General features: G+C 52.0%; 1 protein-coding gene across 5 annotated transcripts in view; it reads left to right on the top strand.

The window, feature by feature from the left end:
* Window positions 1-20,208, top strand: part of CTBP2 (C-terminal binding protein 2) — a 161,731-nt gene that overhangs the window by 35,419 nt on the left and 106,104 nt on the right. For 4 of the 5 annotated variants that reach the window (XM_058698060.1, XM_058698061.1, XM_058698062.1 and 1 more), the window contains one exon: window positions 16,166-16,267. The exons of the other annotated variant lie outside the window; for it this stretch is intronic. The gene's annotated coding sequence lies outside the window, so the exon portion shown is untranslated. The remainder of the gene's footprint in view (window positions 1-16,165; window positions 16,268-20,208) is intronic. 5 annotated transcript variants of the gene reach the window in all.

Below are 20,208 nucleotides of genomic sequence, written 5' to 3'. Positions count from 1 at the left end.
AGAGTTTGCCCCCCAATGAAGGGAATTACTGGAGTCCAAAGAAAAGAAGCGATCCCCTTTGCAATAACTCTTCCTTTTCCACACTCTTGATTTCTTTCAAGCCCTTGAGAATTGGCTAAAAGTTTCATCACCTATTTTACGTTATTATTTTTGTTTTAACGTTCATTTGTTATTGAGAGACAGAGCGTGAGCAGGGGAGGGGCAGGGAGAGGGGGAGACACAGAATCTGAAGCAGGCTCCGGGCTCTGAGCTGTCAGCACAGAGCCCAACGCGGGGCTCGAACTCACAAACTGCGAGATCATGACCTGAGCCGAAATCGGACGCTTAGCCGACTGAGCCACCCAGGCGCCCCCATGATCGTCTATTTTAAATTTTTTTTTTCAACGTTTTTTATTCATTTTTGGGACAGAGAGAGACAGAGCATGAACAGGGGAGGGGCAGAGAGAGAGGGAGACACAGAATCGGAAACAGGCTCCAGGCTCCGAGCCATCAGCCCAGAGCCTGATGCGGGGCTCGAACTCACGGACCGCGAGATCGTGACCTGGCTGAAGTCGGACGCTTAACCGACTGAGCCACCCAGGCGCCCCCATGATCGTCTATTTTAAATGGAATTAGAACTTGAGTTAGAGGGTCTTGGTGTCTGTGGGTGGCATTCCTCTCCTGTACCTGGGAGAAGATGCTTTCCAAGGGGCGAGGTGACTTCCCTAAAGTCGCATGGTTGGGCAGGAAGGTACACCCAGGAAGGATTCCAAACTACAGCCCAGGTTTGGGCTTTGGTTGTCCATTGTGTCCTGCTCACTCTGGTCCTCTCCCAGACTGCCCACTGCATTGCGTTCTGTTTGGAAGGCTCCCCTGGCCTCTCATTTACCCTTCTCCCTATCCCACCCCATCCCTCACCTGCCCCAGAGCCGCTATCCTTTCCCAGGAAGAACCAGCAAGGAGGTACCTCTTGTGGTGTTGGGCTGGGCTGTCTTCTGTTTGGTGTTTCAAACCCTCTGCCTTGATGCTTCAGATGTTCTTAGGATCCTCCTCCAGCGATGGCTGTGGGGAGCTGACTTCCTCATGCCTCCTCATATTTGGGTGAGATACCAAGAGATCAACAGCGATATCTCTAAACTTCTGTCCCTACCGTAGTCTTAGAACATTCTCCGAGAGCTCCCTGTTTCCTTTGTTGTCTTCCCTGCTAGCTGTGAGATCACTGGGTCAGTCCCTAGCGCCAGGGTTCAGCACTTAGGGGGCCTTTGCATCCGCTTCGGGCACTTGGTTTGTAGCGTGCTTGTTACCCACGCTTAACTGACTTGAAGTCATTGGATCCGTTTTCTTTCGGAGCACTTGCTATTTGCCAGGTACTGGGGAGGCAGGGGCGAACCAGGCTTCGTTTGTTGACATACCAGCGGGAATGCTGCTCACGTGCACGTCTTACAAAAATGACACTTGCTACCTTCTTGCTAAAATGATGGAGACCCGGAGCACGCTTGTTCGCTTCAGAGTGCCGCAGGATGTTGACGATGTTTTCGTTCCTTAAGTTGAGGAGAGGAGGGCTGGAGTAGAAGGCTTATCTGTATCACTAACATTTCAGAAGAAAGATATATCTGTGCTCTATGTTTAAATATAGCACGGTGTTTGCTACTGAGTTGGAGAATAAGCAATTGAATATGTAGGTCATTGACTTAGGAGAATGAGTTCGGAGTTTTCTTTGCATCTGATTAACACGGTCTTAACAATTGGGCCGTTGATGCTTTGCCAAAATTGGGTTACGCGGAGTTCAGCAAGATATCTGGGAGGGAAACCGTAGGAATCCTAGGAAGGTACCTTTTCCCCCTTAAGGGGCGTGACTTGGTGCTGGGCCCTGTGGTTTGCCACCTGCTACCGTGGCCCTAGCCACACCGGAAGAGCACGGGGACCGGACCCGGGACTGGACGGGACAGGACAGGCGCTGCGCTCCTGAGCGGGTCCTTGAGAAGCAGGGGTGCAGAGGCTACCCTTCACCAGGGTAAATGCCAGCGGTGTGTTCTAAGACATGCTCGATTCAGAGCGCACTGCCTTGGAATTGCATATTTAAAAGGAAGCTGCCATCCCCTTTTGAAGGTATGTGACATTTAAAAGATCTGTAGCAGAAGGTAGGTTTGACAGCTTCGAATTCTATTTGAAAGAGTTTTTCTTTCAAGAACGAAAATGATTGCTTCTATTTTAAATGTCATCGCAAAGACATAAACATGTTTAATCAAATTATATATTTAATTTATGTAGACTGTGATTTTTTTTATTTCCATGAAAGAGTCGCTGGTTATTTCTTCAGCGGCTCCGAAGCCGGGCAGTGTTGGAGATCTGAGAAAACGTTCAGCTTTCTGAGTAAGGGGCTATTTGAGGGTGGAGAGAAGCTGAAAAAAATAGGGTTATTATTGGAAGACTTTTCTCCTGTACGCTGTATCTCCCCAAAATGGCACGTTTCGGGGAGAGGGAGACGTGTTTGTTACTGTCTCCGGGAGACATTAAGGAGAAACTCCTGTCGAATGAAATCGAAAACCGTGTAACCCTGAAGACCATAAAAGCCGAAACGGCAGAGATACTCCTGTAATTTTCTTCCTTGGGTTGAGTCAGCAGGGAGTCAGCAGCGAGGATGAGGGAGGTTGCCAGCTCCCCTCAACAGGGAGGCAACCGGGGATCTCGGAGGACGGACGGACGGCCACAGAAGACCTTTAGGTTGATACAGCATGATTAGGTTTTGTCGTGGAAGGCTGCTGTGCAGTTTCCAGGGCCACCCGCAAGGTCCCCAGCCTGCTGGAAAAGCAGGAATGTAGCTGTGGGTCCGTGCAAGGCAGGTGGGCCGCCTGACCCTGGTGATCTCCTGGGACACTTGGGCTCCAGAACGTTCTTTGAGCGAGCTGGGTGTTGGAAGGTGGCCAGGCCAGCGTACAACCGCGCTGTCAGCCGGGGACAGTCTTGGCCTGTTCCAGCCCACTGCCTGTAGTTTTGGCTTAGCCAGGCTGGGTCAGGGAAGCCTGGATGTCTTTCCCCGCCAGTGTGCCCACTCTCCCCAGCACAGACCAGCCCCGGGAACTGCTTTTCTGTCTCTCGTCCTTTCCGGGACTGCTCTGCCAGGGAAGGCGCCCTCTTGTTACCTGTGGCCTGGGGAGCCCTGGGCGTCCAGCAGCAGCTGGGAGAGAGAAACCAGTCAGTCGTGCCCATTCCCGGGAAAGAACTTACATAGCAAGCATCTTTGTTGACTGCCATGGAGAAGGTCAGGGTTCAGGAGCTCGGAGCTCTGGCTCTTGAGAGGCAGGCTGGGCTCCTGGTGGCACCCCACCCCCCACGCCCCGCCCCGGCAGCCAGAGGAAGCAGATCCCAGCTCAGTGTGTCAATCTTGTCAATGGGGTCGGCTCCACGTGGCTCCTTCTTGTAAACACCCCAGTCCACAAAAAAGAAAGGAATGGCCCTATCTGTGGCCAACAGGAGCCCAACTAAACAAACCAAAAAAAAAATACAGGGCCAACCTAATTAAACTTATTTTGAAGTAACCCTAGAATCACATGCGGTTGTAACAATACCCTTATCTGGTCTCCCCCAGTGGTCCTAGCTTGCAAAACGATAGTAACAATACTACAACCAGGAGATCGGTATTGATGTGCTCCCCAGACATCCTTGGGCTCTCCCCAGCGTTGATGTGGCTTTAGGTGTGTGTCCACTTCTGTGTCGCAGTGTCCCCTGTGTCGTCCATTCCAGCATGCACCACCGTGGTCAAGATCCAGAGCAGTTCCAGCGCCCAAGGAGCTCACGTGTCCCCCGCCTACAGCCACACCCTCTCCCGGTGGCCAAGACCATTCGCGGTCAACGTCCATGGTCGTCTGCAGGGCTGCCCGGCTCCCAAGACCTAGCTTGTTCAGAGAATGTCCTAGAGTTGGAGCGTCCTGCCCCCTTCCCGGTCCCCAGCCCCAAGAACCACTAATCTGCTTTCCCATCCCTGTAATTTTGTCCTGTAGAGGATGTGATGAACGTGGAGTCAGAGAACACGTGGCCTTTTGGGGACTGACTTTTTTCGCGGCACCATATCCCCTTGGAGATTCGTTCAAGTTCTTGTGTGTGTCGATGAGGACTATTCCGTCCCAAAGATCTCTGCCCCAGGCTCAGACCAGCAGCGGGTGAGAAGAAACTCCCCACGAGGACCCGAGTGCTGAAAGCCGACCCCCTCCTCCCCCACCCCTCCTACTTTGATGTCAGGAGGAACTGGGCACCGCCGGCCTTCCCTCTGCCGGCCCCACATCTCCGTGACCCTCTGCCGGGTGATGTGTGGTGGGCTGTGCCACGCTGGGCCGGCTGGTTTGGGGAACCCACCAGAAGAGCGGCCTTCTCCTCGGGGGTTTGACTGTCTGTGTCGTGTGGTTTTGCGTTGCGCCATTTGGCTGCGGTGTGTGAAGAAACGAAACTTGGGACCCTGCCTCTTTGGATGTCTCGTTCAGTAGCGGTCCTGCAGCCACAGCAGCACGTGGGGCTCAGTTCTGAATGCGCGAAGGAGGCAGAAAGGCAAGTGGCAGCACGGCCTCTCCAGGAGCGAGCACTGGCACCTGGGTGGCTCTGGCCGGCTTTCGCGGCCACCGTCAAGTGACGGGTCCTGGGAATCTGACTTCGGGGCGACCCGTTCGAGCCGTCGTTCCTTCGGGAAGCACACTGCACGGGTATGTGTGTGTCACACACCCGTCTTTCGAGGGGGGACGGCACTTAGGAGTCCCTGCCCCTGCCGCCGTCCGTGCTGAAAGGGTGTCTCTACTTCTGAAATCGATAACGCGGCTGAGTGGTTAGGTTGGCGTGGAAGTTAGTTCAGGCGCCCCGGTGTTATTTACCTGACCTGTATGAATCGATAGGTAATAATCCCACGCTCTTCGGGGGCTCCTCTGTTCCCTCTCCTAGATAAGACCGTCGGTGCTTGGGATGGGGGTCACGCAGCCGGGGGCAGGGGGCACGGGCTGGTCTGGCGTTCGGCTCTTCTCTCCTTGTCCTGGATTCTTCTGGGTAAGAGGGTCTGACGTCTGTATCCGGGATCGTGCACCTGGGTGGTCTGAGCCGGGGTCGGCTGTGCAGAGGCCGTCGGGCTGCTCGGGGACAGCTGGCACCGCCGAGTGTTGTGACGGCATGCTGGGGTCGGGGAGGAGAAGGCAGAGCCGAGGTAGATTTTGCCTTCATCTCCGAGAGGCTGGGTGATCTGGGTCCTCGGTTTCCCTCCGAGCACGTCTCCTCTGGCTCTGTGATTTATTTCTTCTTAAAAAATAAAAGCTTGTGGCCACCAGAGGAAATACGTAAATTAATGCTCAGTGAGACCTTTGGGTGCCTCCCTCATTCATGTTTGTGTTTGCAGAGGTTCCCCGTGGGCTGTTCTCTGTAACATGCCCAGCCTTGTACATTTTTTAAAAAGGAGAGTCGTTCCTCTGTTGCACATACCACAGCTGTTCCATTTGATGGCAGTGATGTGCTTCATTTTACACTCAAGGCTTCCCTGAACCTTGAGGTTGGGGTTTGAATACATTTCGTTTGAAATAAGACAGAAAACTAATTTCCCTTCAGGCTTCCCCCCCCCCTTCCCCGCCTCCCTTTCTAGGACTCTGGATTCTTGGATGTACCTAGTCATGTCAGGAAAGACGGCATTTGTTAGACGAGCGTGCTGTTTGAGTGCGGACGGTGGTCCCTGCACCGAGCCCTGAGCACCTTAGTACCTGTGCTCTCACCTGAGTCCCACACATCCTGGGCTCACTGCAGGGAGGCATTCTGAGGCCCAGTAACTTTCCCAGGACCACACACAGTCTCCTTCCAAGGCCCTTAACCGTCGGTTGGGCTCTGAGTCCTGCAAGACAAAAATCGGACCACGTCCCTGCTGGCACGGAGCTGACCAGCTAAATCAGTCACAAAACAGGCCCAGCGCCAGTTGCCTTCTCCAGAGTACGAAGGGGTAGGGGTGAGGACACGGTGTGGGAGAGACCGGGAGTCTGAGGGGCTGTGAACCGTCCACACGGGTTTCCCCCCAGCATCCCTGCCCCGCTCGGTCTCCCGCGTGGAGCCTGCTGGTCCGTAGTGTTGACGTCGAGAGCTGATGAGGTCTTTCTGTAAGCAGTTTCCTAGGGGCTGAGGACTCCACTCTCTAACTGGCCAGTGCTTCTCTGTACTCCTTCTCCTGCAGTCTGATCTGTAGCCAAGAACTTGGCGGAGCCTGCTGAGAAGTCTGCCCTGCTCTCCCCACTAGCGCTGCGGCTCACTGTTAGTCTCTAGCGGCTCAGGGATGCGTGGCGGACAAGCTCCCCACCGGGGCCCGGGGATCTGCACTGTGTGTGGGTGCCTCCGCTCCCCTCCCCGGATCCTCCCCAGTTGTTCGGCCCCTGGAATTCAGGCTTTGCATCGGCGTCCCCAAGAGGGACACGCTGTTACAGGTTGAACTTGCCTGAGGAGTAGGGCAGATACCTTACTTCAAAACCCACGTAGGTGGTTGCAGCCACGACGTGGGGACCCCCGTTCTGCGTTCCTAGCTTCAGCGCCACCCCCCCCCCCGCCTCCATTCCTGACCTAAGACCCCACAGCCTCTTGACTGCACATTTTCCAGACTGTAGGAGATCTGCTCTTTGTAGGAAATGGAGAGTAAAGTCTGAAGACAATTAAATGGTTTTTGTGATCTGAAAGACTTACATTTAAACCATCACCTTTAATTTCGCATAGAGAAATAGCACTTTGGGTGTATTTTCTGTATGTTAAGTATCTACAAAAAAGTGAAAGTAACCATCTAAAGAATACCTGAAAGTTCACTTAAGATTGGATTATTCTAGGGGCGCGTAGACTGGGTTGCTCAATCAGTTAAGCATCTGACTCTTGATTTCTGGCTCAGGGCATGATCTCCCGGTTCGTGGGTTCGAGCCCCGTGTCAGGCTCTCCACTGAGTAGGCGGGGCCTGCCTGCTTGGGATTCTGTCTCTCTCCCTCTCTCTCTTTGTGCACGGTCATTCTCTGTCTATAAATAAACAACTTCAGAGACTTTTGTGGGGGGCGGGGAAGGATAAGATCATTCTACGTATTTTATATTTCTTTTCCCACTAACCTAGAAGTATTTCTTCTATGTTAAATATTTTTTAAGTTTTTAAAACTCTATAATCCAGGCACCTAATGATGATGTGTAGGTGCAGCTTGCATAGGTGTCCATCTGCTGTGTATCAGGAGAGACTGTCATCCAGCTATTGGGGTGGGGGGCATATCTTAGATGATTTCCTGTCTTTATGGAAATGCTCTCCTCCGACCAGTCCCTAGGGGTAGAAAGGGGTGGAGGCAGAAACCTAACTTTTGGGGAGAGGATCTCTCATACTGTCTCCGCAGCTCGCCAGGGTAGTTTGTGGTTTGTCTCTGTGACCCTTCCGTGTCCTGCTCTCTCCTCAGTGGATCTTATTTTAAAGGCTGTCGGGGGGCGCCTGGGTGGCGCTGTCGGTTAAGCATCCGACTTCAGCCAGGTCACGATCTCGCAGTCTGTGAGTTCGAGCCCCGCGTCAGGCTCTGGGCTGATGGCTCGGAGCCTGGAACCTGTTTCCGATTCTGTGTCTCCCTCTCTCTCTGCCCCTCCCCCGTTCATGCTCTGTCTCTCTCTGTCCCAAAAATGAAAATAAAAACGTTGGAAAAAAAAAAAAAATTTAAAGGCTGTCGGGGCGCCTGGGTGGCTCAGACGGTTGAGCGTCCGACTTCGGCTCAGGTCGTGATCTGGCGGTTTGTGAGTTCGAGCCCCACTTCGGGCTCTGTGCTGGCAGCTCAGAGCCTGGAGCCTGTTTCCAATCCTGTGTCTCCCTCTCTCTCTGCCCCTCCCCCAGTCTCACTTTGTCTCACTCTGTCTCTCAAAAATAACTATAAAAATTTTTTTTTTTATTTTAAAGGCTGTCGTGCACCAGGAGCCGCCTCTGCTTCCTGCCTGCCCCCTCTGTTGCATGGTGGGGGGGGAGGGGGGGCGATGGGGACCCCCCACCCCCCCGTGGGAAAGGAGCTTAGATAACCACCTCTTCCTCTTTGGAGCCCCCCCCTCTACCAGGGAGAAAACCCAGGCAGGCCTGCTTCCCAGATGCCCTGCCGGGTTAGCGGTTCTGCCAGCTGGGCTTTGACCCCAGGGAGTGCATCTCTCCTTGCACTCCCGGCAGGTTCCAGAGCCTCTTACACAGGGGTGTGTGCCTCGGCCCGTAGCTTCCCTGTTCAGTCGCTATTTGGAACCGTGCAAAGCCACCTACACGCGCCCCGGATGGGCGATGTGGGTTTCTCCCTGTCCCTCCATTGCTGGAGACTGGTTCTGGTACACTGAGCAGAGGCCTCCCTGGCAAGGATTCCTCCTCCCCCTGTGGTCTTTTCAGAGTTAACAAGGCAGCTTCCTGGCTTGTGTGACTTTTCGTACAGGCTTCTACGAGCTGAGGGGTCAGACCGCTCAGGCCCAGCTGCCTTCACTCCCCTGGCCAGCTGGGCAGTTGGGGTGTGGGAACGCAGCTTGAATTCGCCCAATGACGTCACTGTGTGTGTGGGTTGCTGCTTATGGATCTACTCCCCCGCCCCCCCCCCCACCCCGAAACCTTGCACCAGGCCTGGTCAGCAGCACCCATTTTTACAGTCGTTTCCAAGCATTCCCCCCTCCCCCCGATCTGCCACTTAGGACGGAGCCCTTCCCTGGCACATTGAAGCCCAGTTCATGCTCCAAGGCTGAACTGCTCCTGGTCACCTACTTCTGTCTCAAATCTGCGGGCTCTGTAGGCTCCGGCAGTAAAAAACCTGAAAACGGAGCAGAGAAAGGGACAAATTAATTGACTACATCTGAGACAACACGGAGAAAATATCCTATTTTGTTTTCCTTAAAAAAAATGGCAGCGTTCCAAGACTTCCCTACAGTTTTCCACTGGCTGCCCTTAGATTTAAAGACAAGAGTTCCAGAATCTTGGCTGTTGGGCCTTTACTTTCTGAAAACTTAAAACCAGCTGAACGTATTTAATATTACAAAATTTCCATAAACATTCTCCACAAAGACTGTGTATGTGAAGTTTTTGCCTGGCGGGCATTTTTCTTACTGAAGCTGAAACTCTGGGGCATCAGGGGATTATAATGAAGTGTTGATTTGACCTTAAGTGTTTCGATGCCAACGTGGGCTGTATAGGGACCTGGAAAGAATTAGCTTTCAGGGTTGTTTTTTTTTTTTTTTTTTTTTCCCCTTCTTTTTTTCCCCCCCTGAATAAAGGCTAATTGTTTCCAGGCTAATTAATATGGTTTATTTATTATTAGGCAATAGTAAGTGGAATTGAATCCTGGGGAAGAATAACCTGGCCACGCTGAGGTGATGGCAACTCAGATCACACCGTGTTAATTCGGTCTCGTCCGACGTGCAGGGAACAGTTTGCTCTTCGGTGGACGTTGTCCTTTCCTTGCCTTTTCCCACGTAACCGCTAAACGAGAATTCTGCCCTGCCTCGCGCCGGATGGGCTGGGCCTTTCTGGGGTGAGTTAACGATCGAAGGCTGGGCAGGCGCATAAACACGCATGCGGAGGGGTGGGGGCGCTATCCTGGGCTCCCCTGGCTTCGTGGGCTGCAGTGGCGGCCTTGACATCCTGGTTACAGGGCAGATCCCGCTGTGACCCAGCACGCTCAGAGGCGGGAGACTGCAGACTGCAGCCCCCCACTGGGCACATAGGGCGCCCGGTGCCACCCAGTCTGCTGGGAAGGCCCCGATGCCATCTCCTTAGTCTTGTTGGTGGCTTTTGCCCCACACATCCTCAAAGTGACCCTGGCGAGCGAGGGCCGACCGGAGGTCGAAGGTTAGGGAGAGACCAGCACAGGTGGCCAGGGTGTGAACCAGGGGCTGGTAAGTAGGACTGGGGGTGGAGACAGGAAACCAGGCACTCTTCCCCCGTCCTGTTGTGGGTGTGTGTCCGTCCGCCTGGCCAGAAGGACATGTTATACAGGCAGGCCAGTTTTACGAGGAGGGTACTTGGTTTTTCTGTGGACGTCTAGGTTCCATGTCTGCCTGAGGCTTTTCCCTGTCTGTCACCCTTGACCTTGACACGGTTAAGAGGATCCTCGGTGGATGTGTGGGAAAGCCCCTGGAGTCCCCTTTCAGTGCCCTCACGTCCCGATTGTGGCCCGGTCACTAAGGCTTACTGTCCTCTCAGACTGCAGCCCCAAAACAGTGGTGGGGCTAGGTCTGCTGCAGGAGGGGAGAAGAGATAGAAACCGGTCTTGCGTGGAGGGGGTGGACCCATGGACCTTCAGGTCCCCTCAAGGCCCTTGAGAGGTGGGGTGAGCCTTCTCTGGAGCTATGGCTTGAGTTTTGTTTGTGTGGGTCCCTCTTGCAGCAGCCCAGTGGGCCCATCACTCCTGCGGGGCGGGCCGTCCTGCCCTGAGGCCCAGATGGGCAGCTGGATGCCACGAGGGTGGGGCCTTGCAGCTGTGGGACGTGGGCAGTTCGTGGAGTGCCGACCTGTCCTGTTTGCGAGGCTCAGTTGTAAATGTCCTAGCAGCGGGCGCCCTGTTGACCAGTCAGGGGCATCTGTGCCAAGAGAGCATTTAGGAGAGAGAAGGCTGAGGTTCTGGATGGTTCTTCAGCCAGTCTTTCTGTTTATTTTCTGAACACAGCCTTGCCACACGACTCTCACCCAGCTAGGCGACGGGCTGGATGGGAGGCATGTTGGTCTCAGTGACCCAGTTGGGAGTTCAGGTTTTATTTGTTTTGAGAGAGAGATCGAAGGGCAGAGAGAGACCATCCCAAGCAGGCTCCACGCTGTCAGCGCAGAGCCCAACACGGGGCTCGAACTCCCGAGCCGTGAGATCATGACCCGAGCTGAAGTCAAGGTCGGACACTTAACCGCCTGGGCCTCCCAGGTGCCCCGAGGCGGGTTTGGTTTTTAGAAGGTGCTAATGATGACAGTCTGGTCCTGAAGTCTTGTGCCAGGTTGGATGACGACTAGCCTTTTCTGAGTACTTGTGTGCGGGCCCCGGGCCGGGCTTCCAGATCTCTTCGAAAGGGCCCTCTCGCCTGTGAAGCAGGTGCAGTCTCCGTCTTGGGGCAGAGTCCCAGGTCCTCTTCACCCATGGAGCCTGGGAGTCGTGTGTGTTTGTGTGTCCAGCTAGCACTCCGTGCCCTTCTCACTGGCCCTCTATTGGGTAATTTCATGACTGCCTGAGGTATGATTATTGCAGACGACTCTTGGGTTTTCTAAGCAGTAGATGTTGATGGCGTCCCCTGGATCCGAGATGAGGCTGTGGATGCCAGGAGCAGGTTCCAGTTGAGGCTGGTGCTCTCGGGGCACCTGGGCCGCCTGCTCTGTCCACATCTGCCGCTTTGAGAGTCTTTGCCTTTGTTTTGTTTTTTTTTTTTTTTAATTTTTTTTTTCAACGTTTTTTATTTATTTCTGGGACAGAGAGAGACAGAGCATGAACGGGGGAGGGGCAGAGAGAGAGAGGGAGACACAGAATCGGAAACAGGCTCCAGGCTCCGAGCCGTCAGCGCAGAGCCTGACGCGGGGCTCGAACTCACGGACCGCGAGATCGTGACCTGGCTGAAGTCGGACGCTCAACCGACTGCGCCACCCAGGCGCCCCAAGAGAGTCTTTGCCTTTGTAATAAATCAGCCTAACCTGAGCTGCCCTTCACCACCTATGGCAGGACAGTGGGACAGGCATTTTAAAGCTTAGATGACCCGGGGGCGCCTGGGTGGCGCAGTCGGTTAAGCGTCCGACTTCAGCCAGGTCACGATCTCACGGTCTGTGAGTTCGAGCCCCGCGTCAGGCTCTGGGCTGATGGCTCAGAGCCTGGAGCCTGTTTCCGATTCTGTGTCTCCCTCTCTCTCTGTCCCTCCCCCGTTCATGCTCTGTCTCTCTCTGTCCCAAAAAATAAAATAAACGTTGAAAAAAAAAAAAAAAAATTTAAAGCTTAGATGACCCGGACGTGAGTAGCCGGAGCACAGAGAATCCAGGTGGGGTTCGGGCCAGGCCTCCGGTGATACCAAGAGCGGACCGTCAGAACCTTAGATGCTGGAAGCAGCATTAGAAGTAACTCACACGGAGCAGGTGCAAGTCAGTGGGTGTTTTGTCCCAGAAATGATGCCTGGCAGCAGGTGGGATGGTGGGGAGAGCCCAGGCTGAGCGCCCGGGTACCCTCGCCTCACTGCAGCTTGGATGGTAGAGGGCCTCTGGTGCCCTGCAGGGCACAGGAAGCTGTAAGGAAAGACGGCTGGAGTTCAGGCGAGAGCAGGACGGATCCTCCCCGAATGATCCAGAAGGTGCCATCAGGCCTTCTTAGAGCTTGCTCCGGCTCTTCACAGATTTTCCAAGGTGCTCCTCTCATTCCATTTCAGAAAAGTAGTCTCACTAACTAGGTCCCTAACAGTAATTTTCCTATGCCTGACTTCAGGTAAGAAACTAAAAAATCCGGGAGGAGAGGGATCCTTCTGGGCAATGTGCCCTGAATTGTCTGTTTCCTGTACATAGAACGCCCCAGGACACGGCCCGGCTGAGACTCCTCCAGGCTCGGGATGCTGCCGTTCTCCCCGGTCTTGTTACCCTCGGATGTGGGCGGAACACGTTTGCCAAGTGATGTTAAATAGGCTCGCCCAGGTTGGTGGTGCAAGCCAAAAATGGGAGCCCTTCTCCCTGGCCGGACGCGGGAGCTGACTGGTGTTCGTCTGCCGCGGCCGAGTCACCTGGTGGACTAGCCCCCACTTGGGCTTCTGAGGTTGCTCGTGGAGGAGTCGTGGTGGTTTTAATCAGCCAGGTCCTTTCTGTGCCTTGTTGTGTACTCCTGGAAGTTCTTACAAAAATCCCGGTGGGTGGGGCGCCCGGGGGGCTCAGTCGGTTAAGCGTCTTGTGATCTCGCGGTTTGTGGGTTCGAGCCCCGCGTCCCGCTCCGTGCTGACAGCTCGGAGCCTGGAGCCTGCTTCGGGTTCTGTGTCTCCCTCTCTCTCTGCCCCTCCCCTGCGCTCACTCATGCTGTCTCAAAATAAATAAAATAAACATTTAAAAAAAAAAAAAAAAAAAAGAAATCCTGGCGGGTCTGCAGGGTACTTTCTCTTGCACATTATGCTATGGTAACAAGGGTTTGTGGGTTTGTAGCCCCAGTTCTTTTTAAAAGTACTTCTTTCCACCTTCAAGTAAGAGTGCGCGCTGACTTTAAAGATTTTGACAGTCTTCCAAGCCTTTTAACTTCCTTAATCTGCTGAATAAGCGGTCCCGGTTGGCCTGGGCAGTCTGCAGGCACTCCCAAATTTGTCACCTCCTCTGTGAAGCCTTCCAGACAGGCAGAGTTGTCTGCTCCTTGTTTCATTAATTTTACTATGAAGTGTCTCGAAGTAATCTGTACCCACCAGTAAGATTAGGTAACTGTTAACGTGTTAGTGTATTTCTCTTCAGAACTTTGTTTAAAAACAAGAAGTAACTGTATAGACAGTGCTCAATTTCACTTCACCAATAACGTTTTCCTTCCCTCCTGCTTTCCAAAAGGGACCTTTTCCAGGGCACCTGGGTGGCTCAGTCGTTTAAGCATCTGACTCCGGCTCAGGTCATGATCTCACGGTTCGTGGGTTTGAGCCCCGCATCGGGCTCTGCTGACCGCTCGGAGCCTGGAACCTGCTTCCGATTCTGTGTCTCCCTCTCTCTCTGCCCCTCCCCCACTCACGTTCTGTCTGTCTCTCAAAAATAAACATTAAAAAATTAAACAAAGGGACCATTTTCTGTTATACAGCTGGTCCATGAACAACATAGGGTTAGGGGCATTGGACCCCGTCCCCGCCACCCATGCTGTCGAAAATCTGCATAGAAGTTTTGACTCTCCCCAAACTTAACTACCAATAACCTATGATTGGCTAGAAGGCGTAAATAACAATATAAACAGTCCATTGACACACGTAGTCTGTTATATAGGCTGTATTGTTAAAATCATAAGTGAAAATACGCTGCTAGGACCGTATTCTGTTTTCTTGAAAAAATCCGCATGTTACGTTGACCTGCACAGTTCGCACTGATGTCATTCAAGGGTCAGCTGTAGATACAATTTCCTTATAGTTTTGGAAATGCCTTGTTTACACATCTATGTGTCTGTAAACGTTTGAGGATCTGTGGTTGTGCAAAGCGTTGGAAATGGAACGAAAGGGGAAGCCAGCAACCCACAAGGACAAACAATACTAGACCAAGGGTGTAAGTTCTGTTCTGCAGTTAGTTACAAATGTGATTTTCTGCTGTGTTCCAGATCTAGTGAGATCCAGAGAGGAATCAAATGTAATCAAGGCATTTAACATTCAGGAGGCTCAGAGGGGTGCTTGGGTGGCTCAGTCAGTTAAGCTTGATGTCATCTCAGGTCATGATCTCATGGTTCATGAGGTCAAGCCCCACGTCAGGCTCTGAGCTGAGTGTGGAGCCTGCTTGGGATTCTCTGTCTCCCCCTCCTTCCCTTCCCTCCCCCTCCCCCTTCTGCTCCCCCCACCCCCCACCCCTTCATCGTTACAGAAGGTGTTACAGAAGACCTCTAGGAGATGGGTTTTGAAGGGTGAACAGGAGTTTGCTAGGCAAGCCTCCTGAAAATCAAGATGGTTCCTCAATAGGGTAAATGCTTAGTTACTAAACATGAAACTTACTTGTGTCTTGGGTGTTCGCCACCACCGAGTAGGCTGACGGCCTAAGCCTGCCCTTCCCTTCCCAGCACTGAATAGCCTGGCGGTCTCTGTCCCCTCCCTGTCACCCCTCCTTGGGTTGGAAAGTTTGTGGCCTAAGGTGGTGTGGAGGCACAGCTGGGAGTGAATTATTTCTTGACCTCACACGTGATAACCGTGACTGTAGAGGCCACCCTTTTTCTGAATACTCCGGCAGGGCCATGCCTGCCCTTGGCCTCCGTTCTAGTTGGCGGTGTGGGAGCCGGCTGGTGCCCGCGCACTCAGATGCCCTGATTCGTTACGTTGACGGGAGAACACACAAGCATGGGGTCCTTTTGAGGGGGGAGTGGACGGACCTGGGAGGTGCAGTGGTTCCTGTCTCTGACTTGCTGCATAATTAGGCAGGTTACGTCCCAGAATTGGATCCCAAGAGATGACCCCATTGTTTTAAAGGAGGAGACCGTGGATAAAGAAACTCCAGCTTCCTAAGATTCAAATGATTTGAAAAGTAGAGTGCGGTGGGAAGCTTGGTTTCTGTCATTTCATGCACTTCTCGAAATATTAATCAACCATTTGAGTCCTGGTTGATTAGAAGCTGGGCCCCGGAAGGAATGGTCAGGTTTGACCGGGACAGTTCGCTTCCGGGATGCATACCTCCGCTTTCTCACGGGACGTGAGAAAAGACTGCCTTGAAACGTGGACGGTCCGGTTTGCATAACACCTGCAGTGTTGCAATCCTGTCTGTTCTTCGTGGGAAAGCCACCGAAAAGACACCTGGACCCGCTTGCCCGGGTGCCTCTGCCTTTTCAGTCAGCCAGAGGAGTCCCTTCCCACCTGCCCCTCTCACAACTCGGTGCGAAAAGGAAGCAGTTCAGATAATGTGATGGCCCCATAGATCTCCTCTTCATTCCTTGTATAGTAAAATAAATGTGAGTGCTGTTTAATGCATCACCTCATTTCATATTGCACTTGCCAAGAAAGTGCAATTTTATTGAACATTAGGATTGAATTCTTAACTGAGTAATCAATTTCAGCAGTAAGTTAAAATGCCTTCTATTAATGGTCAACTGCAACCGTTAATCAGAGTTACCGTGGATTAACAGTTGTCAGCATTTATGCTAATAGCACGTATAAACCATGGGCTTATGAATTGCATTTTATACTTCCATATTTCTCAAACAGTTGGTCATACTTTTTGCTTGAAGGTATTGATTGTTTTGTCCCTTTGCTTGCTACTTGAAGATGTAAAGGGATGTAAATGATATTTTCATGGTGATGACACAATATCACCTTCTGGTCTTGGGCGCTTGGCTTTGTGTCAGAATAGATGGAAAGGGTTCATTTGTTCTGGTGCTCTGCTGTTTAATTTGATCTGGTGTGTGACTAAAGCAAGACAAATAGTATTTTTAATGAAACCATTTAATAACCTCTGGTAGCTTAGAATCGAAGGCACGGGGAAAATGCAATTAAGCAATGGCTAGATGTAAACAACAACAGAAAAAAATCACTCCTTCGGTTCCACTGACCCAATTCATTGTGCTTTCAGAGTTTCGTCGCCTTAAATGGTTTTGAGCCAATGAAGCTGGATTCCCTTAAAAAGACGGACGGCCCATCGTGCGAACGGTAGTTTGTGGACAGATTTATATTGGTGAGTTATTGTAAAATATCTCCAGGTAAAAGTTCAGGTTTTCTAAGACCCCTCTGGAATGCGTTTTCAATTAGTTGATGACTATGGATCGCCAGCAGGCTCTGGATGTTTCACTGGGATGTCTAATAGCAGGATCATATTGATTGCCTTTCAATTAATTGCATCTGGTATTTTCATTTATCAGAAGCAAAATACATGTAATTAACTCTGAGGCAATAGAGTTCAATGTAAAGTGATTGTTGCTGCTGCTGCTGCTACAGAGATAAGTCAACGGAAATTATACTACTAGGAAACTCAAGGCAGAATGGAAGTCGTGTTACGACTTCTCGACGTATTAATTGCAAAGAATAAAAATGAATTAGGGAAATCGTCTCATGCTGTCCCAGGAGGCTTGAGTAAAAAGGTAGATAGACGTCTAGAGAAAAGAAAGCAGCTTGCTGATGAAGGCACATCTCTAATGAGCTTAGATTCTTAGAGTTACCAACCTTGAGGATGTCTCGAACACCTAATGATTTTTTTCTGGTGGACTTGATTGGGGACGTGGGTGTGCGCAGAGGAGAGCATTCAATTTTGCCTGCACTCATTTGGACTGTGGCTGAGAAAGTATCGATTGATGTCTTTCAGTCCTTACCCATGGCGAGGTTTGGAGGTCTAGAGTCTAGTTGCCACATGCCGTTAGCCATTTTTCACAAAACCTGCATCTTACTCAAAGTCTCAAAATGGCAACTTCTCAGAAGTGATTGATTTTTATCCTGCTGGAAAAAAAAATGTTTTCTCCTCGAGCTAACAGCGTCGTTTAAAAGCAAGAAAAAGTGTGAGAGCAGATCTTCCGCGTGTCCTGTCACACCTCTGGGCACGTTCCCCAAAGTGTTGGATCACACAGAGCCTCCGGCTCGGGAAAGGGCAGGTTCCGCCCTGCAGGCTTGGGCCCCGCTTTCTTAGGAGCCGGGGCCAGTGAGAGGCTTGCGGTGAAGTCGCCTGAACCCAGCAGGCCACGTGGGTTGTGGCCCGGGGAGGGGTCTCACTGAGTGTCCCCGTGAGGTGGCAGGATCAGGTGGAGATCCTGATGTAACCACCTGGGCCTGCCAGGCCCCCCCTGCCAGCACTAGCCTCTTCCAGGCATTTGGAGGTTTTATTCATGCATCAGTAACGGGGCAATGATGGTCCCCCACCTGCCCTGCCTTCTAAGATGAAACTTGATCAAGAAACCCAGAAACCTCTCCCAGGCGTGACCCAGAGGGCTGGCCCGACCACAGGCCACAGCAGAGTGTGCAGACAGAGGAGACCCCCTATTCTTGGAGTAGTTCTAAGAATCTTAGCCCTTGGGAGGACGAGAGACTAGAAATGTTGAACATTTGTTGGGGGGGGCAATGCTGTATTTATTAGTAGGTTATGATGGCCCCTCTCAACCAAACACATTGAGCGTTGCCTATCAAGGCAACATTTCTTTCTCTTCTGGCTTTCTCCCACTCTTCGAAAAGAAACCTTTAGCTTAAGACCCTGTGTGCTGGAGTCTAATCCAGGATTCTCAGGCAGAGATACTGTTGTTACAGAATCTTTGTGGGCCTGGGGTTGGTGGGGTGTCGGTTTCCGTGCTGGGTGTTGAGGCCAAAGAGGTTTTCAGTGGCGTCACCACTGTGACGGCGATGGAAATTCATTGGACTCCCACGGGCGTCCAGTTCTGCGGCCAACTATTTTATAGACCTTGGAGAGTTGGAAAACTATGTCCTCTAAAGATAAGCCTATGGGAATTCATAGTATAGGGATGAAATGGACTTTTTATGTATCTATATATAGATCTATAGATATGTAGACATCGATATGTAGATAAAGTGTCTATATAGAGAGAGAAGATAGAGATATATATATAGACAGCAGACATGGTTGAGTAACCACATTTTCATTTGGCTCAACCTGATCATTGAACCACCGCGGGCTGCTGTTTATCGGTGGTCTCGATCCAGAGAGCTGAACGTTAACGTTGCATAAATGCATCTGTACCGGAATGAAATTGCAACACGGTCCCTATAACAAAGTTTTCCCAAGAACTGAGCATGCTCAGATGCTGGCCGGATAGGCCGGTTCCCCCTGCCGTGTTTGGGGCCTACTTTTGGGTGACCCCTCAGAGGAGCTTGAGATGTGCGGTACCGCGTGGGAGCTGACCGTAGTCAGAGCATCGTTACTGTGCCAGGAGGGTGCCTCTCTGCCTCCAGTTGGCCCGGAGTCCCCAGCACTGGGCATCCCGCCATGGGGCTTTACCTTTGCCCCGACCACCCTCACAGATACAGAGGGGACCCCTACACGTCCTTAGAAGCGTGTGTTCGCTTCTGGACCTCTTCTCTGTGGCTCGTCACTGTGACCAGTAAGTTGTACCTCACTTTTTGGTGGCTGCCCATTCAGCCCCACCTGTGGTAGATGCACAGCGACAGAAGAGGGACGTCTTGCATTACGGCCCGAAGAAGGACCACGTGTTGATTTCACCCCGGTAACTCACCTGCTGAGGTCTCTGGTCTACACAGATCTTGTTTAATGTGGGCAGAGGAGAAGGAAGTAGATGAAAAGCACAAAACTCAGGAAAACCACAGCCTCCAAGTGGCAAACCCGTGAGGCTCTGGAACCGTTTATACGTCATTTTTGACCTCTTCGTGTTTTTGAGTATGTCCCCATTTAAAAGCACTCTATGCCTGTTATTCTAGACTTCGTTAATTTGGTTTGTGGCCTCGTAAAAATAAACTGCAAATGACACATTTAAGTTTTCTCCCCGCAAAGAGGCTCATTTTCTCATTACGAATGAATAACGACATGTGACGTTTCCATCTTGCACTTCTGTTGTAGGTTTTTTGCTCTTCCTTCTGTATGTTGTTACTGGTTACGATGAAAACCCAGCATGCCTTTTGCTGGTTTGCTGATTCCCCACCCCCCCTCCCCCACCGCAACCAGAGTTGCATTCTCCATCGGTGGGTCATTGTTGTCTTTGCACCGTTTTGTTATTGAGCGTCATTGTTTGCGTCGGCACCCCGGTACCTTGTAATTGCCACAAAAGTGGCAGTGGGGGGAATAAAAGCACTTTTTGTTACATGCCTAGACATAAGTGCAAATGCAAATCAAAGCTCTTCGCCTTCATTCTGTACAGTGATGGGGGGCGGGTAGCAGTGGCTGTGGTTTGGCAAAGACACGGCAGCGTATCTAACTGCTTGCGCACAGAGAAGCTTGTGCATGGTGTTATTTTGACGGATCGGATAATGATGTGAATGCTGGATCTACTTCCCTTCGTGCGCGCGCGCGCGCACACACACACACACACACACACACACACACACATCACCGACAGCCGCAAGCTGAGATCCCAGGGCGCTGGCGATGTTTGTGCCTGGTGGGTGTGGAGGGCCTCACCCGGTCTGCTGTGGGCACCAGGCTGTGCTGGCCATCTGCAGTGCGGCTTTAGTGGACCAGCAGGGCTCTGTGAAGCCCTCTGCCTGGTTGTTAGAGCCTCTGCCCTGTTTCTGCCAAGACGGATTTCGTTCCCAAAAAGCAGAAGGGAAAGTATTGCCCTACTCCAGGAATGAATAGCTTACACCGTGGGGTCCGCTGGTCCTGGCACCGTGGCCCCCCAGGGTCCTCCGGAGCTCTTGGCCTGCACTAGGGACGAGCCATCCTGCTCCAGATGTTCGGCCAGAGGTGAGGCTGCCAACATTGGAAACCACAAACCAGAGAAAGATACGCAGGGCCTTCTATCTGTGAGGGAACTCTCTAGATGAGAAACAGCCAGGAGGCGGCGGGGATGCTCCTGGAGCTTCAGCCATCTCTGCGGAAATGGGAGGAGGGCCCCAGCTGGGCCCTGGGTTCTTCAGCCTTGTTGGGATTTTATTCCTGAGCCGCACGTCCAAGTTCACATGGTAGCCGTTCTCTGGGAGGGGGTTGATTCAGCCCTTGTTCTTTCC

Source organism: Neofelis nebulosa, chromosome 13 (assembly GCF_028018385.1).
Source record: "Neofelis nebulosa isolate mNeoNeb1 chromosome 13, mNeoNeb1.pri, whole genome shotgun sequence".
NCBI lineage: Eukaryota > Metazoa > Chordata > Mammalia > Carnivora > Felidae > Neofelis > Neofelis nebulosa.
The sequence above is the reverse complement of the archived record's forward strand: the minus strand, read 5'-3'. Positions and strand labels throughout refer to the sequence as shown.